Here is a 24,210-nt window from a genome sequence, read left to right on the forward strand (position 1 = left end):
TCCAAGATCATAAACTTAAAATCAGTAAAGAAGACAGTAAAATTCTTAAAAAGGCTCGGAAAGATGGATTTTTGCATGAGACACTTCTGGACAGGAGAGCCAAGTTGAAAGCTGATAGATACTGCAAATGACTGGGATTTTTGTTTCGGCCTACTCTTTTTGTTTTTTCTGAATAAAATACTCAGTGGTAGTGCTTTATACAAAAAAAAAAAAAAAAAAAAAAAAAACAATGGGAAAATTATGCATCTCTTTCAACTTGTTTCTTCTATATGAAACATTCTGATTTTGAAGGCCGTTAGTTTAAATTTCTGTGCATAAATTACAGGATATAATGAAGCATGGGCTGAATATCGTGCAGTGAGGGTCAGAGCTATATAAATCCTTTGCCTGGTGTCAAACTGGAACACAGAGTCTCCTTTGATTTCAAAATGAAACAAAATAAAACAGATGCTATTAAAGCTAGAACATTAATAATTTCCCTCAGCAAAAACAAAACACCAGTAGATCATGCCAGAAACTAAGAAGGGCTCTCCCAAGCTGGGCATTTCCAAGGGAGAGAGACAGTTGTCACTCTGTCGTCATGGACAGCTGACCTGATCACACAATACTGAGGTAAGGTTGTCCAGGGCCTTGAGGAGAACTTTGCTACTGACATATTCATGGTCCATGATTAGACCAGTAGACTCAAGAGTAAGAGGGCTTTCACCCCAGAAGACATGTAGGAAAATGATTTTGGAACATTTGTTTGCTTTTCAATCTTAAAAAGAAAATCTTAGTTTTACTAATATTTAACACATTTCACAGATTCTGCCAGTATTTCCCATTCTTAACAAGTAAATATTAATATAAAGCAATTTGTGAAGAAATATACATAGTTTAAGCACATATGCACAACTTTTCCCCTGACAACAGTACGTGATCAATTGCAGCAAAACTATAGGTAGTGTGTAGGAGTATCTACACTCATTTGGAAGAAATTATACAATATTTTTGACAAATACATTGATCTTCTGTGTCTTAAGTACTTCCAAAGGACATGCTCACTTTTCACAGGTTTGCTGGTGTAGTCTGGGCACAACAATCAGCAAATCGTGCAACAGTCAGAAGTCTGATGCGCCATTCCACAAAGACCTAGATAGAGCATTTAGAAAATTAACATCACTGCACAGAAGAGTGAAAAGAAGAAACCAACTAGTATCGCCATTGTTACATTCAGTGCATTTTCATTCCTCCAGATTACAGCAGGCATTGTCCTACCCACTGATGGATAGAGGCGTGGTGACAAACACGAAAATGAAAGACAGGGAAGAAATAAGCAAACCAATAAAGGGTTATGTCAGTTTTAAATAATGATAAGTGCCATGGAGAAAAGAGAATAGAGAGATACGATTAATGACGAAAAGGTAGGGGGAGGGGAGCACTTTAGGTTATGTGCTTGAAGAAGGTGATGAGCAAGGACGTAGATGAGCAAAAGGAGCCACTTGTGTAAAAGCCTCAGGTCAGGTACTGTACTACAGGGATAGCATCAGTGAAGGCTCTGAGACAGTCTGTCCTATTTGAAAATGACAAACAGGCTGGTGGCTGGATATAATGAGCAGGCAAAGAGAAGTGTATAGGTAGGGGCAGAACTATGTATATGGCTTCATAGATCTTGGCAAAGAGTTTAGACTTTACCGTGACTGCAGTTTAAGCAGTTCAGGCCACTGAGTGTAGTTCAGTCAGAAAAGTGACAAGATGTGATCTATATTTTTAAGAGAGTGTTCCAACTTTGAGGTAAGTAGATTTTAGAAAAAAAAAAAAAAAAAAAGAGGAAGCAAAGATTGTTTGGATAGCCAAAGGGTAGAAAAAATTTAGGTGAGCATTGATGGACTCGTAGATAAAATGTGATATATCCATAAATGAAATATCATTCAGTTTTAGGAATGAGATACTACTATGAAGTTAAACCCTGAAGAAATCATGTAGTATGAAATAAACCAGTCACTAAAAAAGGAATATTGTATGACTCCATTTATTTGAAATGCCTGGTGTATTGGTCAGCTTTCTGTGGCTAAGAGGAAACACCTAACATATATAAACTGAAGGAGAAAAGGAGTACCTCTGGCTCATGACTTCATGGGTTTCAGTCCATGGTCAGCTGGCTCCGAGGTGGAAGCATCATGGTAGAAATCTGTGGTAGAGGAAAGCTATTTACTTCATCCCAGCCAGGAAGCCAAGGGAGAAGAGCCAGAAGAAAAGGGGCCAGAGACTAGGTACAAGTTTCCAGCCACCAATGACCTCCTTTCTTCACCAAGCCCCTCCTCCAAGCAGCACACTGAGCTGATCTAATAACCTTCTAAATGCTCCATCTTTAAACACGCGAGCCTTTGGGAGGACATTTTTACCCAAACTGTAACACCTACAGTAGTTAAACTTGTAGAGACAGCAAGTAAAATGGTATTTCGCAGGGAAGAATTGCATATTGTTTAATGGGTTCAGAGTTTCAGTTTAGGAAGATGAACATGTTCTATAGACAGATAGATGGTGGCATAGTAAGGTGACTGTATTTAATGCTGATGAACTGTATAATCCAAAACAGTTAAAATGGTAAATGTTATGTATGTTTTACCATAATAAAAAATTAAAGTTAAAAGAAAGAGACCAGGCAACAAATGATGGCAGTCTGGTGTGGGTCAGCAGAAGTAAGTAGATAAGGGTTATATTTTGAAAGTAGAATCTAAAGATTTGTTCATAAATTAGGGAAGACAATGAAGAAGGAAGGTGAGGAGACAAAAAGACAAATGACTTATAAGTACTTTTTATTAAGTGATTAGACAGTGGTTTTCTTCACAGCTTTGAGGAAGGTCTGAAGAAAGAGTAGAATAGAAATCTGGACTGCTGTCTTTCAAATAATAAGTTGGAGATGCCTACTACAACATAACTAAGTTCAGGTGTCAAGTCCGTGGTCAACGTCAAATCTGGACATCAGAAGGAACCCTATCCTGGAGATGGGAATCTGGAAATCACTATGAAGGAAGTACAGACAAAGAAGGTAGTCTTGCCATTATGATGGGCTTGGAAGTTCAGAACATACTGTTTAATCCAAGAAAGCAGAATAGCTTTGAACATAAAATAAGCAATTTCTTTAGGAATGAGATAAGAAGAAAATAAAGTCCTCATGAAACCCCTGAAGAATTCCCCTCTCCTCAACTCTGTTGAGTTGTTATGTATGAATGTTTATGATCTTTAACATCTCTTCCACCTCTTTTCCATTTGCTTTGTAATAATAACTAACTTCTCTTAGGTAGCTATCAGCTTTCCAACTAATATGTCCCCAAATGAAGAACATGTGTAGCAAATATCTGTTGCCTGTACAATTAAAGCAGTGCTCTGTACATAAAAGACATTCAATATGTGTGTGCACCCCTTAGGGGATCCAGGAGGATCGTTCTCCAATAAGGAGAAGAGCTTCTTGTCCTGAGGAAAGCAGTAGGATGAAATGGGATATTGCAATTATTGACGCTTTTTTTTCTGAAACATCCTACTTTTTTTTTACTAAATTACCTAGAAAGAAGACAACGGTATAAATTATTCAAATGAAATGGCAAATTCAAAAGGTCAAAGCCACTTTTTCATGGGGAAACTGAATCGGTTTGGCACAATAGGAGCTTGAAAGGTTACTCATTAGTACAGATTTGATTTAATTTTTTTCAAAGAGCCCTGATTATCATAAAGTGATGGGCAGGAGACTCTCCATGGATCAATGCGCTCTGCTATTCCGTGTCAAGTCAAATTCAGAACCACAGCAGCACTCATCACTCACACTCACTCACTCACTCAACAAACATCCACTGGTTTTCTGTCATGGGCTAGGTACACATCAATAAGACTTAGCCTCAATTCGCAAGTAACTCGGAGTATGTTCATAGTCTGGCGAGATTTTACTGCCTGGGAATGGTACGTGGGACAAAAGCAAGGTTTTCTCCAAAGCAGAATTCATTCAGTTAGGAACCGTTTAAATGTTACATGTGAAAAATCAATTCAGAGCTGTTACAATTTGTATCTAGATGTCCCCAAAGCCTCAAGCACTCATAGGTGGGGCTTTAGGGAAGTAACTGGATCATGAGACATGATTAGTCCCATGAAAGTGATGTCGGGCATGTGATGCTGTCATGGTGGGAAGAGGTGGGTCACTAGGAGCGGGGCCTGGAAGGGACCATCTCCCCGTCTCTCACTCCTCTTTTGATCTCTCTTTGCTTCCTGTCTACCATGACATAAGCAGCTTTTCCTCCGCAATGCCCCTCTGCCATGCCGCCTGCCTTGGAGCCAGCTGTGGACTGAACCCTCTACAAACTATGAGTGAAAATAAACCTTTCCTCATTTACCTCATGGGTGTCAAGGGTTGTGTTCCAGCAGTGAGAAAAGTGACTAAGACAGTGGCTAAATACCATGTTCCTACAGGCCTGGAAGATTCCTCCAGCCTAAGACTTCTGATGACTCCCTATATCACAAGCAGCAGCTTATTCCAGTGACCCTGAAATATCCAGAGAAAGAAGTGACCTTTCAGAAGAGGAGTGATCAGAACAGAAGTTGCAGCATAGGAATGAGGGTAGCGATGGGCAGCACACAGCCAACCTGGCCGCGGGCCAGGAAGAAGGTAATCGGTAGGAGCCTCAAAGTCTCTCTCCTGGAGGTGAAGTGTTGAGTTAGCAAGGCCGCTGAAATTGGAACCACACAACTAATCATATTCCAGTTCTATACATCTCAAGCATATTTCTCTTTACTATTTGTATTCTCACTTGTATTTCTCTTTGCCTGTAAGAAAGCAAATCAACCTACTACCTATGTTTTTTTAAGGGTCTTGCTGTGTTGCCCAAACTGGGCCCAAACTCCTGTGTTCCAATGATCTTCCTGCCTCCACCTCTAGCAGAGGCTAAAGGCACACACATTGGGCCTAGCTTATATTTTGTATTTTAAGTAAATTGGGATTCTGGCTTACATATCAGACTAATGTGTGCTTGGCTTTTGTGAGCCTCAGTGTTGAATACTTTGAGCCCGCACCAAGGTAAATGCCAAACTGGGAGGCTCTTTGTCAAGAAACTAGCCAGTTTCTCCAAGAGACACCCTAGCCAAGGAATAGGTACACTTTCAAGCCCCGATAGAATTCCCAAGAAATGGTAAATTTTACCACGCCTGTTAGTAATACTTCTTTGTCTTTGACATTTTCTTTTTTCCTCAGCAAGTAATATGGTTTTCTATTTGGATTTTTTCTAGGCATGAGTGGAGAGAAGTGGTTATAATTTCTGTTCCACTTTGAGATATTTTTCCTACAAATCACAAAGGCATTTCATGCCTGACATACAGATCCTTAGGCCCAGTATCCCAGTTGCTAAATATTCCTGCTAATACTGGTGGCAGTCATCACTTTCTTACTCTAAGAACCTGAGAATAAATTGCAGCAGGAGTTTGTAACATTCCTCCGTGCAGAGGTTAAAAACATGAGTAGGAAATCTCTATACCATAGGTAGTAGGTCGCATAAATGTAGAACCGTGGAGACAAACAGCCTGTACCTTTAGATTTGTAGGCGAGTTTTTCCAATGAGAACTGTCAGATGCTAGTTACTACAAAATAAATGCCGCTTCGCTGCTTTTCTTTGATCCTGATTAAAAAGAAAGCCAAACTGTAACACAATTCTTAAACATTTTAAATTGTATCATCACTGCTAATGCTTTTTTAACAATTCAGTTCATCACTGCAAGTGAATCAGTTTCTCATTCATAAATTCTCTGATTGTCAAAACAATGTACATGATCATTTATCACAATGTAGTGTATCTTAGAAAGCAATCATAACATAAAGAAGACTTTATGTAAAGGACAGCCTGTTGGGATGTATTTTAAAGGCAAACCCTGCTTGGCTACTGACTGATTAGGCTGTGAGCAACATAGCCTTTTCTTTTGGAAACTTTCAAGATTTTAGTTGCTCTGTAGTGTTGTGTCTGAGTTTCTGAACTGTCTCCCTGCCTCCCTCCTTCCTTCCTTCCTTCCTTCCATCTTCCTTTCATTCTCTCTCTCTCTCTATCTCTTTCTCTCAGCTTTGGTATTTGTGCTTTTTAAGTAAAAAAATTTTTAACTTTTTATCTAAAAGCCTTCATAAATTTTAAAATAATTTATAATATCCACAAATCACCCCAGAGGCTTTAGCTTATTATTTAGTGTAGTAAAATGTCTGGTAGCCCATGAGAATCAAACTCTGAGTGACTTAGCATGAGAGAGGTTTTCGCTGGGAGTGTTAGTTTTTAAGGACTATTGTAACAAATTACCACACACTAGCTGGCTTAAAACAATGGGAATTTCTCTATTCTGGAAACCAGAAGTCCAAAATGAAACTTCCAGCAGGCCCGTGCCCTTTCCACAAGCTCTATAGATGAACCTTTTTCTTGCTTCATCTAGCTTCTGATTATTGCCAGCAGCCCATGGCTGTCCTTGACTTGCATATAGAGCATGTCATTGTCTCCCTCTGTTTTCCCCTGGCATTCTCACTGTATGTCTGGTGTCTCTTCTAATGAGGACTCTAATTATATTGGATTAAGGTTTAGCAGTAAGTCCAGAGGGCTAAGGTCTGAGAACATGCTGGTCGGCACACATATGATGCCAGTTTGTCCCTTGGTCACTGGGTTATTCAGGAGTCAAAGTGGCAGGACGGGCATCTAAGTGGCCAAGTTTGGCTCACACAACTCCAACTCTTGACCATACTGGGGCAGGCAAGGGCAGACTCTGTTCTCTTCAGCTACTATATTGCAAGGAGATGCCTGGGTTAGCACCCCAACAGGGAAGAAGCAATTCCCCAGAAAGAGCCAGATGATATTAGAAAGGGAAAGTGGAATCTGAGGTGCCAAGGAGAAAGAACTCTATATATCCATTTTCATGGCTGTTTAGAAAACACGTGTGATGTAAAAAAAAAAAAAATTGAATTCTGCAAATTCATCACAAAAAAAAAAAAAAAAAAAATTGAATTCTGCAAATTCATCACAGCATGCCTGCATGACATTAGGAAACTGAATATACAAGTCAAAAATCATTTGTCCAAAACCTTTGGGCCCAGATGCATTTCAGAATTTAAAAAGACAATACAGGGCCTTACCAAGTATTATGTAACATTCCAGCAAGCTATAACTGCATCTCATATCAGATGCATAAATATTTCTGCAATGAATTTCTTGAATAGTTATACTAAATAATAGAAAGGACCAAAAAAGCAGTCTCATTCCAGTTTAGGTCAGGTTTAGGAACTAAGTAAATTTTGGTCAGATCAGGTTTTTCTGTCAAATGAGTTACTTTTTTTTTTAATTGTAAGACTTCAGAACTGTGGATAATGGATTGTGGATTATATTTTTCCATGAAATCACAAAGCTATACAGTCTAAGCAAAGCCAAGTTACGCCAGCAATAAAACAACCTGGGTAATTCTATATAATCTACAACCTAGATATAAATGCAATCTGTAACTGACAGTTTGCTTCATAAACTCTCCTACAGCTAGCAAACAAACTCAGCCTACAACCACTCTGGAGGCTGTTGTCATGAGGCCTTAGGCTCATGACCTAACCAAACAGAAAAATAAAAACCTGGGGGGGAAAAAATCAGCTGTTTTCAAAAAGTCACTTAGATATATATTTATTTTATATATAGTTCAAATGAAAGTTAAATATCTCTGCACTAAATACATTTCTATGTTAAAATTTAGTGGTCTTTATTTTTCATCTATGAATATTTTTCTGAAACTATAAAAGAAATCTTTTAAAATGATCTGTATCTGCATTGTGTAAGAATGTCATTTTATTCTATGCATGTGATCATTTTACATGGGATGAAGATAAATTATTTATGTCCATAGCAAGCGGGTTTTTTTTCTTTTTGTCTCTGCTTTGATTTTTCAATTGTGCATACATTGTCTTGTTTTACTGAGGGTATAACAAGATTTATTGTGCAAACAGGAGAATTATTGTTTCTCTTCAAAAAGTAAATTTTAGGGCTGGGGATATAGCTCAGTGGCATAAGTGCTTGCCTGGCAAGCACAAGGTCCTGAGTTCAATTCCTGGTACCAAAAAAAAAGTAAATTTTAACCAAAACCATTATTAAATGTTGTGAAATATATGGTATATCATAGTCATGGATCAGAAGACTTAATATTGTTAAGTCTTTTTTAGAAAGTTATGGTTAATTCTAAAATTTATGTGTGTAAATGTGGAAAACCAAGAATAGCCAAGACATTTTTGAAAAAGATAGACAAAATCGAATGAGTAATCTACCTAATTTCAAGACTTAGTATAGAACTCCAATAATCAAGAAAGTGTGCTAAATAGACATATGAATCAATAAAACCAACTAGAAAGTCCAGAAATAGATCTACACACGAATGTCAATTGATTTTTGGCAAAGACACTGAAGTAATTCAAAGCAAAAAACACAGTAGTAATTTCAAATATTGAAACTGTAATAGCTACATATTAATGAGGATAAGAAATTAATCTAGATCCCTACCTCACACCATATGCAAAAATTAAGTCCAAATAGACAAGACCTAAATATATAAGATCAAATTATTTTAAAAAGTAGGATAAAAATTGTTTGACATTAGAAAAGATTTCTTACATCACAAAAAAGGTTGTATCATGAGTGAGATGATAAAGTGGGCTTTATCAAAATTAAAAATTTCTGTTATTTGAAAGATACTGCTAAGATAATGAAAAAGGTAAACCATTATCTAGGAAAAGAACATCCTTTTGACAAAGACTTAGTTCCAGGATATATGAAAAATTTATAAATCAATAGGAAGACAAGTTATCTAATATTTAAAACTGAATAGGGCTGGAGGCATAGCTCAATGGTAGAGCACTTACTAGATGTACAAAGTCCTGGATTGGATCCATTGCTGAGAAATTGTTTTGAACAGGTACTTGGAAAAGAAAACATAAAAATTTTCACCAAGAAAAGGTGTTCAACATTATTAGTCATCAGGGAAATGACCAAAACCACAAAATATGTACAACCATTATAATGGCCAATACTTTAAAGACTGACAACATCCACATTTGGTAAGCATTTGGGACAAATAGGAATTCTGAATGATACAATCACTGTGACACAATTTAATAATATCTTAAAATGTCAAATATACACTAACGCTATGACTCAGCAATCCCACCCCTACAAATTCATCTAAGAGAAATGGAAACATATGTCAACAAAGACTTATAATGAATAGAAGAACTTAATTCATAATAGCCAAAAAATTGCGAAAGTCTAAATGTCCATCAGCAGGTGAATGGATAAACAAATTGTTGTACATCTACATAACAGAATATTGCTCAGCAACTAAAAATTATGTACCATTGACATATGCAAAATCATGAGTAAATCTCAAAATAATACTTAATAAAAAAGTCCTGATGCAAAAAATTATTAATTCGTGTGAAACACTTCTAAAGCTATATCTAGTCTTTAGGAAGACAGCATGTCAATAGTGTAATGGAGTTCATGAAGAAGAGAGATTGGATAGTCAGAGTTACAAAAGAATATCATGAAAATGTTCTATACATTGATTATACTCATGATTATGTAGTATATACATTGGTTAGAATTAATTAAATTTTTAAAGCAGTCTCATTTTATTGTATGTAAATGATATACAATACGAATTAGAGTTGATGGTTTTGAAAAAACTGTATTAACTCTGGTCCCTGAGATTTTAAATGCTTCAGCACAAGAAAGGAGGGGGGGTCTTTTCTGGGCTGAGGTGTAGCTCAGTAGTAGGGCACTTGCCTAGCCTGTGCAAGCCTGAGCTTCAACCCAGCATAGAAAAAAGGAAAAGAGAGAACTCTAATAGTGTGCTGGTGGGTCTGTTAATCAATATGACATTCTCATTTGGAATATCTGAAACATTATTTAGAAACTTTACAGAAGCTAGCATACATTGAAGTAGGTTATATACATTATCATAATTAATTGAAAAGGAAGTGCATAAGAATGGCCTCATTTCAAACGAAGGTTAGAGGGAGGATTCATTCCCAAGAGCTCCTCTAACGAAGAATCAAAAAGTAGGTGGTTTAAAACAATAGAAATGTTATCCCTCAGTTCTGGAAGCTAAGGGAGAAGCCCGAAACCCAGGTGCCAGCAGGACCATGCTCCCTCTAAAGCCTGTGGGGTACCCTGCTTTGCGTCTCCCAGCTTCTTCCGGTTTGTTGTAGTCTTTGGCCATCAAGGTTAGAGGCTGCATAACTCCAATCTCTGCCCTTGTTATCCAGCAGCAGTCTCCCCGTCTACATAGTCACCTGGCCATCTCCTTGTGAGGACATCAGTACTATTGAATTTGGCCCACCTGGTCCCATTATGACTTCATCTAGGTACTGGGTGTCAGGACATCAACATATCTTTTGGGAAGTTTATTGGAGAGAGGTACAATTCAACCAATAAAAAAAAAGGAAAATATTGAAATCACTTTGTATTTTCAACAAGTCCGAAGTATCTCATTCTATCTCTTATTGACAAGAGGTGGGAAATTTATTAACACATTCATTAATTTCATTAATCCAGTCATATACTCTTCTTTTCAATAATTTAATGAATGTTTATAGACACCTATAATGTACCAGGCATTGCGGAACTGTCAAAAGATATAAAGATAAATAAAAAGATCTACTATTGTAGAACTTGGAATCGGGTGTGGTGGTGCACTCCTGTGATCCCAGCAGTCCGGAGGCTGAGGCAGGAGGATTACTGTGAGTTCAAGGCCAGCCTGGTCTACATAATGAACCCCTGTCTCAAAAAGACCAAAAAAAAAAAAAAAGAAGAAGAACTTGGATCTCATAAAAGGAAGAGTACCAGTAAACAAATATCAGGGCTGGGGATTTAGTTCATTGGCACAATGCCTGCCTGGCAAGCGCAAGTTCATGAGTTCGATTCCCGGTACCGGGAAAAAAAATAAAATAAAATAAACAAATATCTGGTGCATGTACTGCCAGAAGGATTTATTCAAAGTTCAAAGTTGTCAGAGAGAAGAAAGTGACTACATACTTATCTATACTTGGGCATTTCTGGAGGACTGTGGCTTTTGAGTTGGAGCATTCGTTCCCTAAGAAAGACAAGGCAAGGGTTAGGGCACAAAGATTTCTTTTTCTAGGCAAAGAGACTGACATACCGGTAGACATGGAGGTGTAAGGAGAATCTAGCATGTTCAGGGCATTGTGAGCAGTTTAGTGGTACTGGGCTGTGCATTGTATAGGCTTATGAGGAGGCATAGAGGAAAAGCCCAAAAGATTATGTGAGGCCACATAAGGAATAGTCTTTTGTAACAGTAGAAATTTAGATGTTAGTCCATGAGCAATATAAAGCAGATTAAAAGGTTTTTAAAGCAAATAAGTAATAGTCATACTCAGGGAGTGAAATTTATTAAAATGAGAGTCAAAAAAGTGACACTGACCAGACACGGTGGCTTATACCTATAATCTCAACTACTTGAGAGGCTGAGGCAGGAGAATCACAAGTTTAGGGCCAGCCTGGGCAACATAGCTAGACTCTGTCTCAAAATGAATAAATAAAAATAAAAAAGGCCTGATGTAGCTCGATGCTTGTAAAGGTTTATGTCTAGGTATTCCCCTAAAGCCTCACTTGACCATAGGTTGGGCTTTTGGGAAGTGACTGGATTTGGGGGCGCAGGATAGCTGCCTCACTCTGGGAAGCAGAGTCTGGTCAGAGGAGACAGGTCACTGGGGCGCATGGCCTGGAAGGTTTATGGGCTCCTCCTTGTTCTCTGCTTCTCCCTTGCTGTTTTTCCTTGGAACCAGCCAACCACGGGGTGAAACCTGCACAAACTGTGAGCCAAATAAACCTTTCTTCTTCTGAGTCACAGGTGCCAGAGAGTGTGCCTCAGTGACGAACATGGTGACCATGACAGTAGTCCCAGGGTTTGATCAGAGGAAGAGAGGGAGTGGGAGAGCGGGAGAGAGCAACCGTACAGCCATCCTGAGTTACAGCAGCGGCAGCGGAACAGAAAAACAAGACGTGACTTCCGGGGATGTTTAAATGGAGAAATGAATGGGAGCAAGCTGAGGAAAAGGGAGAACTCCAAAATCACTTCGTAGTGTTAAGTGAGGAAGACAATATGGAGAAAACTGCATTTAAATATTTAGAATTTGAAGCTCGTGTGGTGGTGCAGGCCTGTAATCCCAGCATTCTGGGGGACTGAGGCAAAAGGGTCACAAGTTCAAGCCTAACCTGGGCAGCTGAATGACTTAGTGAGACCCTCTCTCAAAATAACAATAAAAAGGGCAAGAGGTGTAGCGCAGTGTAAAAGCCCAGGGTTCAGTTTTCAGTAGCACACACACACACAAGGTTTACAAATTGGTTATTTGTTTATGTTCCTCTTTTTAGTATAAATGGATTTAGGGATGCTTTGTATGGATAGAAACATTACAATAGATTTTTAAAAGGGTAAACAAAGGCGAAGAGAAATAAGCTGAAGATTAAAACTGGCACTCCAAGTGCACGCTGTATGGTTTCTATGATTACTTGGTATGAGGCAGTTTGGGTATAGAGTGTAAAAGTCAGCGCAGAGAGAGAAACCATCTCAATGCATGAGTCAGTGTCCAGAGCGTAAAAAAAGAGCCTGGCCTCCCGTGGCACTGACAATGGAGAGGAATTTTTTCAGTAGAAAAGATGCAGTATTTGATATACCTTGCACTAGAAGCGCTAGCAGGACAAGGACACAAACGAAAATACGCATGGATCTGGAAATCAGCAGAGGTTGAATGTGGCAACCCAGACTTGGAACTCATTTCACAGGTGCAAATGTTCTTCAAAGTTTCGTATTGTCACCTCATTCACTGGCACTGGAAAGCACATTTCCTCTTATTAAAAATGAGAAAATGAAAGATTATCAGTGAAAAACTATGCAAAGAAAATTACCACCATGTCCAATTTTCCAAAAAAGCAACTTTAGATTATTCGAAACCTCCCATGAAGGTCAGAATGCTGCCATTTATAACTCCACTTCTGCAGTTAAAATCATCCAAGTCCTACTCACAATCAACTCCAAAAGTATATCTAGTCCTTCTTGTGTAGACTAATGACAGGGATTTTGTCACCACTTTCATTGCTGTTATGCATGCGTGTCCGGTGAGTTCAACCTTCAGCTCATGATTTCAGGAAGAAGAAAAAAAAAAAAGAGGCAAGATTCAGCCATAACCAAGACGTATATTTTTAAGATAACTAATGTTCACCAGATGCCCATGCACGCTTCCTTGCAAAGTAAGATAAACTTTCAGGCTTTCTCTGCCGCTGACTAGGGAAGGAACATGTATGCAAGCGATTTAAAATCCTGAGTAACTCCATTCCCCTGTTTGGGTTCACAGCTATAAGCTTCACATACAAAATCAAAGTATGGACCTGGAGAATTCATATGTATTTTGAGAGACATTTAAGGGAATTCATTACTGCTGTTTAACGTTTTAAGCACATCTTGATGGCATCTACCTAAAATTCCCCAGAGGCCACTGGATTCAAATCTTTATCTGCTTCATACAGAATATCTCTGAAACTACCTGGCTCTGAAAAGTGAAAGGGACACTGTCAAGAAAATTCCTTCTAGTAGCTCTAACGCTTTTGATGATTGAAAGTGTTTTTCTGTCCCCCAATGAGAACATTCGAAACTTTCCATTATTTTATAGCCATTCTTAGCTTTATGACACAATGCTTTGAAATGTGTCTGTCCTTATTTAGACTGAAATTGCACTTATAATTAAAACATAATAATAATACTCATTTAGTAGTATGTCTTTATGCTGTAGCGCTACTGATTTTTAATGTTTCCATCATGAAGACCATGGAAGTTCAGCTTCTCTGTTGGTAAGGAGCTTCAACATCAACAAAATGATAAAGAAAATACTGGTGTTGATTGACATCAGAGCTTACCACACCCTCTTTTCTAAAGCAAAAATATATTAATAAACAGTTATACAGGCACAGTATGGAAAATGAATTTCAAAGAATAGCAGTCTAAATCCTGTATTTTGCTTTCAGGTTCAGTGGATTTTTATCTTGAGTAATAGCTTAAAAGATTAACCAGCTATTCATTTCATAAGCTTGAGCACACACCTCACAGTAGAAAACAAATTGGTGTTTGGAGTTCCGTGATAAAGTGCTATTCAAAGTGGCTCCATAATCATTAAAACATAGAGTTAGTTTTGTGAATAGCATCAGTGAAAAATCTTTCTCATGTAAAGAAAGCAGTGGGAATAAACTTTAAGTCAAAGGCAAGTTCTTCTGGTCTCTCATCCACAGTGTTTATCCCAGTGGGATATGATACAGTCTGTGCAATTGCTGTGTCCCATGATAATTATAAAGAGCAATAACATGTGGTATGAATAGAACATGTAACAAAGAACAGCAGTAGATGGTAAAATAAACCACTGGTTATGTCAAAACTAATAACTTATTGACTCATGCAGAACCCATGAGTTAAGAGGTCAGATGAGCCCCGTGTTTAAGCTTTGCTAATAATACACACGGCTCTTCTGGGTCATCATTTTCAACAGTTCCTTCCTAACCATACTAAGGATCATGTGAAATTGACTGAGTTTCATTAATGGCTTATATGAGAACATGTGCTCATATCTTTGAAAGAAAGGTCCAAAACAGTCAATGTAAGCATTTGCCTTTCTGCAGCTTCTAGAAAGAGGTGGAGTGTTCTGAGACCTCTTGCCATAAATACAGCGTTCACTATCGTAGAAAACAACATCCATATTTTGTAGAAATGGAAGCAGTTGTGCAATGTGACACCCAAAGTATCTTTAAAATGTTATGTATCATCGTGTACTTAGAAAAAGCAGGGCGCTTCTCATTGATCTTCCCATTTTCCTTTGATGTAAAATGCAGATCTTTCTTCCTATTGAAATCTTTGCATTTTTATTTATAAATATATGGGGGAAATCCATTTCAGGCATATGTAGTCTCGTAAATTATGTTTGGTAGTTGAAACAGAATGCGCCTATGTCACGGACTGAACATCCTCCTTTATTAGAATGCTATTTATTGCCGCCAGCTGCACTGCTTAGCTAAGAAAGTTCTTGACACTAGCGATTGCTTTTCAGCACCACTGCTTCCGGCTGCTAACAGGGGCTTCTATTTCCAAATGAAGCCACCCCTCTCAAGCACTGCCTTCTGCTACGCAGATATCTCCTGTCATCGTGATGCTGGAGAATGGGTGGGGGATGGGACTGCATCCACTCATGCTCCATGATCTCCTGTGCTGTAAATCTCCATGGCTTTAAGATTTCTCCCCTAATAGCAGGGGCCTGAAAACTGTCAAATACACTCGGGCAATCTACCCAACAGCAATGGATTTTTCAAAATTAAGATGTGAATTTACCTTGTAATCAAATGTGTCTCAGAGTCATCAGCACGGATTTCAGAAGAGAAACACAGCATATATCAGCAGTAGACACTGGTCTCTAGTTTATTGCATTTTACAGCGGGGAAAACTAGACAAAGGTAATTACTCTTCTTCTGTTAAAGACTATTATTACACTTGCATGAACAGTTAACCCTCCTGTTATTTTCTCCTCTGCCTCTGTCAGTGGCATCCAGACCATCCAAGCAGGAAAGGTATAGAAATAGGGGTCTCAGTTCATTTCCGCTTGCACAGTAAGTCCACTTTGAAAGGTAATCTTCCAAACCACAAATGTGTGCGGCAGCACACCAGCACACTCCATTATTTGTTGATGGGATCTGTGTCCGTGTCTGGTGCAGGCAAGTTTGAACACTGGCTCCTTTTTTTTTTTTTTTAAATGCTTTCACATATAATTGGGCTCCCAGAGCCCGCAGAGCTAACAGCAGTAGGCAGTGACAGGAGGAGACCTCTTCTGTTAACATGGAAACGGAATTTCCTTGGTCTCCTCCAGAAAGGAAATTCCCTCTAGGTCAAGGTTGAGGCTTTCCGCATTGTGAGGAGGGCAAGATTACGCAGAAGATACCTTAACCTGTGATCCTGGAGAGCACTCTTGAAGTGGTGTCAGGCCCTCCAGCCTTCATAAGCAGCAAATTTCTCCCCTTGACTAAACAAGAGGACAAGCAGAAAATTGATTTCTAGACATTACCTTGGAGAAACAGACTGAAAATTAGAACCTCAAGGCTCTTTGCCCCAACCAAAAGCTCAGGCAGAGACAGGCCTGGAGTGTTCTTTTCAGGCTCAAAAGGCAGCTGCTACAACCCTTTCTAGATGAAGTCATCGCTCTCCTCCATGCTCTGTGCTCCTAAATCAGCAGGGGATTGAGCTAAAACAATACAGCCACGTGGCCCTTACTTACAGTAACTTTCACCTAGGGCTCACCCACTGCTAGACAGGCACGTAATAGTGTCTGCATCGGGACAGGGCAGAAACCAGAGGGCAGAATGTCACCTCTGATTTCCCTGGTACCACCCACTGGCTCAAGGAACTGACAGCGATGTCTGACACCCGCCTTGGCTTTTTGTTTGTTTTGGGCCAGTGTCCAAAATCAGATTAAGAAGAAGCAGTAAGAGGGATAAGAGATTCAGGGCATCACAGTGAAAAGTGAAAATGCTGAATAAAAAAGGAGGCGGGGTCCCAGTGAATGTCTGCATGTCGGCATCGACAACAGCCAGAGGCGCCGAACTTCCTGCTCATGGACCATCTAGCAAAGAAAGGAAGGGAGACAGGATATTTCAGCGAAAAGTCTCATTTCTTTTTAAAAAGGAGATAATTAAAAACAAAAGGTGCTTATGTTAGGTGATTTGGTAAAATATTCTGAGTATGTGGACTCTTTCATAAGGTTGAAAGTAGGTGAAGTACTTTAAGCAAAAAATGAGGATAAAAAATATTGTTTAAATAAAGGAAAGGCTGCCATGGTGGGATACACCTGTCATTCCAGTATTCTGGAAAGCTGAGGCAGGAAGACTGCAACTTAGTGAGACTCTGTCTTAAAATATATATATATATGTATGTATATATATATAAAACATATATAATATATGTATATTTAAAATAGCAGAGATATAGTTCAGTGAGAAGGCCCTGGACTCAACACACGTACACACTCACACACACACACACACACACATTACTGAGAAAAGTCAAAGAACACTGACACCAGAATGGATTCTCATACTGTAGTTCAGTACATAGCTTGAGGAAATCAGAAAAAATGTAGTTACTTTCTGCTGCTTCTGTGTTTTATCTGAAATGTCAAATACAAGAATATGAGTCATTCAAATAATATTCATTAGTGCTATTAGCAACATACATTTTGGGTAGAAATTATAGAAGCAAAAAATGTTCAAATGAAAAAGGAAAATTTGAACATGTTCCTTTTGGTCTTGTAACAGTGCTTTTGAATCTATTTCATAATATCCATTCAGTATTATTTACCAAAGGCCGGGGGCTGGGGATTTAGCTCAGCGGCACAGTGCCTGCCCGGCAAGCGCAAGGTCGTGAGTTCAATCTCCGGTACCGGAAAAAAACAAAACAAAACAAAAAAAGACAAAGGCCAAATACCCTACTAGGTTCTAAAAATCGCTGGATTCTGAATTTCTATGATATTTTCCTCAACATATCTCTAACATACAATAAATTTTGACCCATCTATTGAACCACCAGTAGAAAAGTCTACTCTCATTTTGCTATAAATTGTAAGGTGACTTTTACCAAGATCTACATCAATTTGTGTAACATTTTCCAACCTTCTTCAAGCTATTACAGTGCCTATTATCCATGTAAAATTTCCAGGTGAGATTGATTGGCTATTATAGATATTAAATAAATTATAATTATCTAGCAATTGTTAGTTCCCCATCTTTATCAAAGAAAAAACAGTTATTAAGTGGCTAAATCTAACTTTCCATTCAGGAAAATAAATTCTTGTGATCAATTAATTGATACTCCACAATGTGCTGCCAGAATTTCTTCATTCATTATATCAGGTCAGCAGAATACACAGCACTAGATGGCACTAGTAATTATCATTCATCTCAAATGAACCTGTAGAATGAAGTGACTCAACCGACAGCATTTTATCTTAGTTACAAGAAAGTAAATTAAGCGGTTTCAGCAGTTAAGCTAAACAAAATTATATGGAACACTCTAAGTCAATGCACGTAGAATCTACAGTCAGTCTAAGTTGGAATTCTGGCTTTACTGCTTATTTGATGTGTGACCCGGGGCAAGCTGCATAACTTCAATGCCTCATCTGTAAAGTAAGTATAATAGCTTCCCACATAGAAGTGTTCTGAGAAATAAATGTGTTTTTACACACACTAAGCACTCTGTATGTTAGCTATGTTTATCATAATACAAAAACATTGTTTTAAGTGAACATACATAAAAGAGTTTGCAACTATCTTTTGCTTAGTAGTAGCATAAAACACACTTTACACCTTGATATTATTACTTAAGACATTAACTTGGCTTTCCTGGTTAGAGTAATCTTCTTTTCCCAAATGTTATACTCTTGTTTCATTTCACCGCTTAATACGACCAAATGCCTGCATCTTTCCCACTTACAGAGCTCCTGAAATCCCTTTTCCTCACAGAACATTGCCTGACTTGTGTAAGTAAGATGATAAATCTCTTACCCCTACAGTTTCAACAAGCTACTTATACAACACAAACACTGTGTGCACCAAAGCTTGTAAGTCAATGTTTACATTACATCCTAGCAAATGTGTTTTTGTAATGTGCACAGTTTAAAATATAGGCTTCTTGCCAGGGCAGGAGCTATGTCTCCTTAATCTGTTTTCTTGGTTCATACTTGACCATAGTTGGGGGTAGGAGTGAAATTTTTAGAATACTTTGTGCTGTCCTATACCCTAAACCTAAAGGTTAGGAGCCAGGGGAGGGGGGAACAAGGAGGTGTTTCATCCTGGACAGCTAAGGAAGAAAGCTCACATCCTGGGAGACAGCTACATGAGGGATGTCTCCTCTGGCCAATCCCCAGGCCAAGGCACCTTGGAAAGAGTTTTTATTTATTCAAAAGAATGTCAGGAGCCAGGCACTCTGACACAAGTATAATTCCAGCCACCTGGGAGGCTGAGGCAAGAAGACTGAAAGTTCTAGGCCTGCCTGGGAAACTTAGGAAGACACTGTCCCAAAATAAAATGTGAAGGGCAAGTAGGTGGATGTGTTGAAAATGTAGCTCAGTGGTAGAATATTTGCCTATGTGAGTATGTGTGAGTTCCTAGCATACATGAGGCCCTGTGTCCAACCCCCAGTACTGCCAAAAACAAAAACAGCAGTCAGTAGTTATAAAGAAGAAGAAATTTGTGGCAGGTTGTTATGGTTTAGACCTAAAATGTCCCCCCAGAGTCAAACGTGTCTGGAAAGGGACTGGATCATGAGGGAACTACATTAATTAGAGGACTGGCCCACTGGTGAGCTCATACTGACTTGCTGTTAGAAGGTGCAGCCTGGTGAGAGGAGGGTCACCGGGAGTGCGACTTGGAAATGTTGTGTTCTTGTCTCTGGCTCCTGGTTCCTTCTCTTTCTGTTTCCTGGCCACCGTGGCTTGAGCATTTTTCCTTTACCCTATCTTTCTGCCATACTGTTTCTACCTTCGAGCCAGCCAAGCATGGACCAAAGCGTCTGAAAACCATAGACTAAAGTAAACCTTTCCTTCTTTAAGTTACAAGTGTTGGGTATTTTGTCCCAGTGACAGGAAAGTAACTAATACAGAAGACTGGAACTGGGAGTGGGACCATTGCTGTGCCTATATCTGACCATGTGGTTTAGAATCATTTGGAACTGATTTTCAGGAGGAATTTGGAAAGCCTTGGAAAAGCAGGCTAAAGAAGCCCTAAAATGCTGTAAGCAGAGCCTAATGGATGACTCTGGGCTAGAAGACCAGAATGATGATAGGAATGGAGACAGTACAGCCCAGGTTCAGGTTTCACTTGGGAACAATGGCCCTACTGGCAATTGGGCTAAAGGTCATGTACGTTACCCTCTAAAAAATGTTTTGCCTATTTTTTGCTCATATCCTCAGATGTTTCAGGAGACTAAAATTAAGAAGAGTGGATAATTAATCTAGTAGAGGAGATTTTAAGGCAGCTCAACATTTAGGCTGTGGCATGGGTACTGCTCGCCATGCTTTCAGCCAGATTTATAGTGACAATCAGTATGACATCTAAGCTGAGCACTCTGCTGTGTCATACTCACAGGGTAATTCTGAGCCTTCACGTCAGAAGCAAATCACCTGTGCTGATGTGTGCTGTAGAGCTCAAAGGACTATTTAAGACCTCAGAATAATGAAGGTTCCATCTTAAGGAAAATACACAGGAGTATCACCATCAAAATGGTGGTTTTAATACTGGGCTACACATTTGAATCACCAAGTGTAGTAGTCGGGGTTTGCAAGGGAAAAGATATAATACAAGACACATAAACCATTGGATTTTTTTATAATAGTCACCCAAAGAATCAAATACAAAAGAGTGCAGGAGATCTGTCCACACACTAGAGACCCAAAGAATCCAGCTGAGGGCCTGGATCCCACAGCTGTGTCCTCCATGAGTCCATCTGGAGATCTAGAGCCCACAGCAATGTCTCATGCAAGTCTGTTTCATGGATCTGCACTGAGAAGGCCCAAAGGTCAGTGGTGGGAGCTAGAAAGTCTGTGCCACCAGGATAAAGGATCTGTGCCAGCAGGCTGAAGGATCTGCACTGGAGCCATGAAGCCATGCTCAAAGTAAGGATTAGTACTGGGGTACTTTTCCCCTGAAAAGTACCACAGCCATCCTCTGCAACAACAAGGTCCCAAGCTCCTCCAACGATAACAGCTGAGTTCATATCAGGAAAATCAGCACAACAAGCTTTTCCAAGGGAATCAACAGCAGCACCTCTTCCTCTCCAGTTCTCCTTTTATGCTGTTGGCAGCAATCCTCAGGTGGGCCCTCCACACCCAGCACCATTCTGATTCAGTTCAGCTGGGTGTCACAAGTTGACCACTAGTTAATCCACCATGAACATTTACCATGTATAGAAGTCAAGGGTGATTCTTCAAAGGGAACAGGTGACATTTTTCTTAAAAGAATCAAACCTCTTCTCCAAAAGCACTTTCCTTACTGAAAAACTTCCAACTTCCTTCCCTGATTCTTCACTTCAAAGGGGAGCTAACTAATTATTTTTGTGGCAATTTTTTTTTCCTATGATTAAGTAAAAATAAAAGAGCCTCCACAAGTTTACTTCTTTGAGGTGGTTAGAAATGCAGGAGACATTTAAAGTATATATTTATAAAAGTATTTTCTGTGTGTCCTAATGAAGTGAAATTGCAAAGATGTGAACAGATCAACAAGGATCTCAGGAGACTGACTCCCATCCGGTTTTCTAGGAGTTAGAGATTCACAAAGAAGTGATAACTGAGAGAGGGAAAGCTAAGAACAACAAGAACAGGAGTAGAGAAAGCAAGAAACTGAAAGAAGGAGTGCGTGGAGTTTTGAGGAGGGTTGAAGAGAAGAGGAAAGTGGAACGCTTCATCACATGGGAGGTTCTCATTTCCCAGGGTTAACTGTTACCTCCAAAGAAAACTTTCAGGAAGTTCACTTAACAGTGAAACCATAAAGTTGTCATAATTTGCTTAAATTACCTTAAAAATAAAAGTAAATATTATGAAAGCAAATGCAGTTGACTTTTTAAGTAACAAAATACATTCAAGGCAGTGTTCTTGAAGAATGAGTCAAGTATTAATTTTGTACTTTTGTTATTGTTTTAATTTTCCCAACAAAATTATAAGACAGCAAAATATAGTGAGTATTTCCCATTTCACTTGTGGTGTACAGTAATGTTGATCAGAAAATATTTGTCGTTTTTTTAAAATCATTTTCCCAAGGGTCTCACTAAACTTTGCTATTCTTATTCTGTACGTATCCTCTTCCTCCTTGATTTCTCTTTCTCTTCCATGGTTAAACAACTGCCAGATCCTTACCTGTTGAATACTGGCTGGTAATGTAACCTGTGAACTTCATCACCAATTTTGTGAGATATAATTTTTCCTTGCAAGTGACTTGTACTGTATATCATATTATATCATAGATTGAGTTTTTATATTATTTGATAGTCGCTGAAAGACTGACCAGAACTTTGACATGATAGGCTAATGTAAGTGTTCTGATAAGTCAGGAAAAAATAATTGGAGGGGGACTAATTGTACAAATAGTTTCTTTAGTCATGAGTATTTCTGGACAATGATCACTTTTTCCTAAATTGCCTCATAATGGTAAAACTTAGATACAAATAATTGGATAATGAGGTCTTATGCATAAAACTTGTAAAATGAGTCCAGATATTTTTACCTTACTTGTTCTTCTCTCACCCTTAGATTGATTACTGGCTACTTGCAAAGAAAGACTTTCAAGCAAAATCAAAAGTGACTCCTACTGTATTCTCACAGAGATGAATGTTGAAATAATAGGAGTAAGATATTTTATGGGAAATTATCTAATGGTTTCCCAAAAGTTGGTTTCTAAAGAGACACCATTCCAGAGCAAAGAGACTAAACTCGTTAGTGAATGTAGAGTATAAAAGTTATAAAAACTAAAGTTATAAATAGCTGGGTATAAAAGTAATTGTTGGCATGTGGATGATGAAATAACTGGAAACCAACCACTGAACTGGCCCTTCTTACCAAGTAGATTTTATGGCACATGAATTAAAGGCCATATGGGGAAGTGGCCATAAACACCATGGAAATTGTACCAGAAAACATCTAAGAGAAATCCACTCATATCATAGCAACCTCCTCTGCCTGTTCTAAACTATGAAAGTAAAAGAATTTAGCCTATACATTGACTTCTATCATGCTTAGTTGAAACAGTCTTTTAAGAAAGGAACAAAGGGAAGGGAAATACATGCCGAAGTTGTCTCTTCAACTGAACTCTTCCATTTTTAATTATGAAATTTGCATTGTTATATGTGCACATATCAATAAACAAGGTAAAAAGTGAAATGTTCTGAGCTTACTGCATCAAAACTTTATGTGAGTTCTCAGAAGCTAAAGAAATTTCAAATAATTTCAAATCAATAAAAATTTGTAAATGATACAGGAAAATCAGCATGGCACACTAAATAACAGATGTTCAGCAAGATTTTCAAAAGGAAACTCACCTCTCAAAGCACCTCTTAAAAAATAAAACAAAAAGACAACTATATCAGTAATATGAATAACCTCACAATTCAGAAAACCAAGAATTTAATAGGCAGTGAGGCACTGATTATCAGTGTATTTTAATAAAAGAACTTAAGAGGAATGAAGACAAAATGAGAGAGAACAAATTTTCTGGCAATTTTGTTTACATCCTACTTCAGCTATCAAGAAAAGGAATTCTCATATAAGCAAAGATTGCAATATTCTTTTCTGTCATGGAATGCTGAATCAAGTTTCTAACCCTAAGAACCAGAAACAAGTGGTACTATGATCAATTTGTGTTATCATCCGATGCAGAGACCAGTCAACAGTGGAGAAAAATCATCCTGGGAAGGATGATTTTATTATAGTGAATGTAGAGTATATTATACCCAATTTAAAATAATAAGACAAATTAGCCATCAGGCTGAGAAGGAGAAAGCACTATTTCTCACTGCCAATCTAAAGGGAACTGATCTTACTCTGCTAAGCAATTTGTCAGAAAAAAAAGACAGAAAGAACTGTAGTATTATTAGCACATTAACTAGACTTTCTAATGTTGGACATAAGGCAAGACTGACCAGAGTGAAAATCAAGAATTCTATTAGAAAAAATGATTTGTTACTAATTAGATTGACTCAGAATATTGAATAATTATTGCCTTGGATCTATCCAGATGCCTCAAGACTAAAATCATGTCCAAACTCCATTTTCTGAAGCATTTTGTAAGACATCAACTGGAAATAAAGTTACACTGTTTTGCTTTAAATCAAATATTATACAGACTACTATTATTTAATATTTCTGATAAATCTTGGTTGGGAACATTTCTTAAAATAAACATATAGAATGCCACCAAGTATTCAACAAAATATAGAGCAATCTGCATGTGTGTGGAAGCTAGTTGAGGCCAGGAAAAGGACTATATTATTCACATTCTTGTTTCTGGGTCAAAATACCAGCACCCACAATTTAAAGGAAGAGAGGCTTGTTCTGGCTTGTGGTTTCAGAAGGTGAGTCCGTGGTTAGGTAAATCTAAAGCAGAA

This window comes from Chinchilla lanigera, unplaced genomic scaffold (assembly GCF_000276665.1).
Source record: "Chinchilla lanigera isolate Chin_1 unplaced genomic scaffold, ChiLan1.0 scaffold00015, whole genome shotgun sequence".
Taxonomy (NCBI): Eukaryota; Metazoa; Chordata; class Mammalia; order Rodentia; family Chinchillidae; genus Chinchilla; species Chinchilla lanigera.